This window comes from Dipodomys spectabilis, unplaced genomic scaffold (assembly GCF_019054845.1).
Source record: "Dipodomys spectabilis isolate Male_0828 unplaced genomic scaffold, ASM1905484v1 ptg000127l, whole genome shotgun sequence".
Taxonomy (NCBI): domain Eukaryota; kingdom Metazoa; phylum Chordata; class Mammalia; order Rodentia; family Heteromyidae; genus Dipodomys; species Dipodomys spectabilis.
Window position 1 is genome coordinate 2,168,637 of NW_024870804.1, and position 5,021 is coordinate 2,173,657.

Below are 5,021 nucleotides of genomic sequence, written 5' to 3' on the forward strand. Positions count from 1 at the left end.
GGGCTTGAACTCAGGGCCTGAGCACTGTCCCTGAACTTCTTTTATTTTTGGGTCCAGTTGTGGGGCCTGAACTCTGGGCCTAGGTACTGTCCCTCAGCTCTTCAGCCCAAGGCTAGTGCTCTACCACTTGAGCCATAGCGCCACTTCCGGCTTTTTTCTTTTTGCTTATGTGGTGCTGAGGAATCGAACCCAGGGCCTCAGGCATGCAAGGCAAGCACTCTACCACTGAGCCACCTTCCCAGCCCGTCCCTGAACTTCTTTTGCTCAAGTTTAGCACACTACCATTTGAGCCATAGCATCACTTCTGGCTTCTTTTATGTGGTACTGAGGAATTGAACCCAGGGCTTCATACATGCTAGGCAAGCACTCTACCACTGAGCTACATTCCCAGCCCCTGGCATATTTATTATCTTAAACATTTCTAACTATACAGTTCTTTAATATTAAGGACATCAATACTGTGTCTCTAGAACTTTTTCATCTTGAAAAACTGAAATCCTATATCTAATAAACAACTGTCCACTTCCCTACTCCCTAGCACCTGACAACCAGCATTCTATTCTCTATTTTGACCAATCCAAATACCTCATATATGTCTTTTTATGACTGGCTTATTTTACTTAACAAAATGTCTTCAAAGCTCATCCATATTCTAGCATGGGTCAGTATTTCCTTATTGAGGCTGAATGATATTGACTCCATTATACCTACTTACATTATTGTTTACTCATTCTCTTATCATAAGTATCTGTTATGAACAGGTGAGCAATCTTCTCTTCAGGATCCTGCAGCATAGCAGGAATGAACTGCTATTTGGCTTTAGAGTTGGTAGGTAACATGGAGGATTCAAATTCAAGCACCTAAGAGATTTCAATCAAACCTAATTCCATGAGGAACACATTCTAGGTCTAAGACTCTGTTGTTCCTTTTCTTAGATATTTTGTAAAGCCAGTGGAGATTTGTCTCAACTCTCCCCACAGTATTTGTATAAGATATGTCTTAGGGGCTGGGAAGGTGGCCCAGAGGTAGAGTGCTTGCCTTGCATGTATGAGACCCTGGGTTCGATTCCTCAGCACCACATAAGCAGAAAAAAGCCATTAGTGGTGCTACAGGTCAAGCGGTAGAGCACCAGCTTTGAGCTGAAGAGCTGGGGGACAGTGCTCATGCCCAGAGTTCAGGCCCCACAACCGACAAAAAAAAAAAAAAATAGAGATATGCGTTAGCATTAAATTAGTTCAGCCCTTCAAAATCACCAAATTTTAGTATTGTGAGGAGTCTCCACACTGCATTCCATAGTGGCTGCACCAATTTTTCTTCCTTCCACAAGGATGAAACTTGGCAATTCTTACTAAAGTATTACCTATTATATTTAATCTGAACCAAGATCGCTTCAGGAAAGGAAAACAAAAATCTTAATTGCCGAGGGAAAATGGTTTTCTTGTGGCCATCTCTCTGCATTTTTGTGGAATATTTTAAATAAAGATGTATTTAATAGTCAAAATGTGATTAATAATGTGTTATAATTACATATGTACTTCATTGTTGCCTAAAATCAAGTGTTAATATTTTATGTCAGATAAAATTTTTCTCACTGGGAACTGGTGGCTCACGCATATAATCCTAGGTACTCAGGAGGCTGAGAGCTGAGGATCACCATTGAAAGCCAGGAAAGTCTGTGAAATTTTTATTTCCAATTAACCACCAAAAAGCCAGAAGTAGAACTGTGGCTCAAGTGGTAGAGTGCTAACCTTAAGCACAAAAGCTCAGGGACAGCCTCAAAGTTGGGGGAAAAAGAATTCTCTACTTAACAATGTGTTAAGCTGGGCTGGGAAGGTGGCTTAGTGGTAGAATGCTTGCCTGGGCAAAAGGTCAGTCAGTGGCCAAGCCCTGAGTTCAAGCCACAGGACTGGCAAAAGAAAAAGAATGAAGTGTTACAGGTGGAGGTGTATGTCCCATCTGGTAGTATGCCTGCCTAGCAAGCATGAAGCCCTGAGTTCAAGTCCCAATATTTCATAAAGAAAAATGCATCCAAACTAACCAAGACTAATGCCTCTGATACTAATCTGCCAAAGTAATGTTGTTCTCAAGTATTAGATTTGAGCCACTTTCTTTTGGGGGGTTTTGTTTGTTTTTGTTTTTGTTTTTTTTGTTTGTTTTCCAGACAGCTCAGGCTTGTCTGGAAGTCATGATCCTTCTGCCTCAGCATTCAAAATGGTGAGATTACAGATCTGTGTCACGACACCTAGGCCCTATGGTCTATTCACAAGCACATGCACACACACGCACACACACATACACACTCATCCCACCCCAGTTTGGGGAGCCATGATATCAGATTGGACTCCATATTAATAAATTTTTTTTCATATTAATAAAATTTAAGTTTTAACAAATTCACTCATCTGGTCTTCCCAGTATGTCTGTTCTCAGGGTTTACTTGTTTCCTCTCAGGGATTTCAGTAACCTCCAGTGTAGAACTCAGGTCCTCTGGCTTGGCTGGGCAAAGTGCAATGAAGCACACCTCCAGTCCACAGACTTTGGTTTTTCCTGCACTAAAATGCTACAGTTGAAGCTGGGTGCTGCTAGCTCACCCCCTGTAATCCTAGCTACTCAGGAGGCTGTAATCTGAGAATCATAGTTCAAAGTCAGCCCCGGGAGTAAAGTCCATGAGACTCTTTATCTCTCATTAACTACCAAAAAAGCCAGAATTGGAGCTGTAGCTCAAGTGGTAAGCACTAGCTTTGAGCAAAAAAAGCTAAGAGACAGCACCTAAGCTTGGAACTCAAGCCCCAATACACACACACATACACACACACACACTGCTAGCGATGTGTATGAATTAGGGTAAAAAGTGACATAGTTGTAAGATCAGTTCATCCATAAGATGGCACTACTGCTTTGCAGGTTAAAGTTTAAACAGGTTTCCTATTGTTCCAAAACACTGCTCAAGCATTATGTTGCAAATCCTGCCACATTACTAAAAATCACAACAAAAATTCCCTCTAGGATATATGAGTCAGAGTTACATTTTGATTTAACCTAAGAATTTTGGTGTTCCTTAAAGGGGACATTATAAACAGGTGTGTACATGTCACACCCATCCAACCTAACTGCTGGATGAAGGTCAAGTGACTTCCAGATGAAGCTAATTTGGGAGATGTGTCTAAAAAAATAAATAAAAATACTGGAATCTGGGCATCAGTGGCTCACACCTATAATCCTAAAATCTGAGGATTACAGTTACCAACCAGCCCAGGCAGATAAATCAAAGAGGCTCTTATTTTCAATTAATCACCAAAAAGCCAGAAGTAGTATGGCTTTAAATTGTGGACTACCAGCCTTGAACAAAAAAGCTAAGGCACAACACTAAGGTCTTGAATTCAAGCCTCAGAATCAGTATGAAAAACAAACAAAACTGGAGTCAGAGTTTTGTATTCCATGCTAATGAATTTGAACTTTATCCTGAGGAACATAATTCACTGAAGAATTTTAAGCAAGCAGATGACTTGATCAGGCATAACATATAGTTACTCAACTTTTATGTGTGCGTGTTGCCAATACTGGGGTTTGAACTTGGGACCTCAGTGCTGTCCCTCAGTTTTTCTGCCACATCTTCAACTTCCAGCTCTTTTCTAGTTAATTGCAGGTAAAAAGTCTCACAGACTTTACTGACCAAGCCGGCTTTGAACTGCAATCCTCAGATCTCATCTGTCCTGAGTAGCTAGAATGACAGGCATGAGCCACCAGTGTCCAGCTGTTTATTTTTTTTTAAACTGTACCTCACACTTGCTAAACAGAGTACCCTAACACTTGAGCCACATCTCCAGCCCAATGTTTTGCATTTCTAGCAAATTTCCAAAAGATACTGGTGCAGATAGATTGTTACTTTCCTAAATAAAAGCAAGACAGAGTCTTCTAATCCTGAAATGGGAAGGGAGCCCAAATCCTTCACCTGTAATACAGTGCCTGGCACAAGACACTTTCCTGCCTAAAACTTTCCTTCTTCAGGTTATCTTCCTTACACACTCGCACTATTCAAAGAATTATTTTTTTTTCCACACAAAGACTGTAGGAGTTAGCTGGGCACCTGTGGCTCACACCTGTAATCCTAGCTACTGGAGGCTGAGGTCTGAGGATCACGGTTCGAAGCAGCCTGAGCAGGAAAGTCTGTGAGGCTTTTCTCTCTAACCACCAAAAATCCAGAAGTGGAGGTGCGGCTCAAGTCTTGAGAAGAAAATAAAACAAAACTCAGTGACAGGGCCAGGCCGGGAGTTCAAGCCCCGGGACCAGCACAAAACATAGCAACAACAACAACAATAACAACACACACATAGCAACAACAACAACACACACACACCTCTAGAGGCTTTCAATGTTGTGCACAAAAGCAACAAAACAACAACAACACACACACACACACACACACACACACACACTCACACACCCTAGGGGCTTTCAATGCTGTGCCCAGAGGCCCAGCGTAAGATGCACATTCTACATGATACTCTGGGATCGTAGACCCACCTGTGACCCCAGCCAGCTCTGGGAGACAGGGGGGTTTGCAAGGCCTCCGCTCTCAAGAAGCTAAGGATATCATAAGAACTTTACAGAACAAGAAGCAACCCCCGGACTTCGGAGCCAAAGACGCCCGCGAAGGACGCCGCGCTGCGGGCGAAGCCACGCGCTTCCCGGGGACCGAAAGGCCGCGGAGTGCCAGCCCTGAGCCCGAGAGGGCGGAGCCTCGGGAAAGGCGCTGTTTTCATTGGACAATCCAGCTCGGAAGAGTCCAAAGCGGACGGGGGAGTTACGCTAAACTGTCACGGATCTCGACAAGGGCTGAAGACTAGGGACTCCGAACAAGAATGCCTGAAGGAGGTCGCTTCGATAACCCCGTGTGCATTTAACCCGTGAAATCCCGCGTGCCTCTGCCCGGCGCCTCCGAGGAGTTGGACCGGTCCAACCTCCGCGGGGAGCCGTCGAGGGAGCTGCGCCGGGACCCCCGCTCCTGCAAGGGGGCGTGG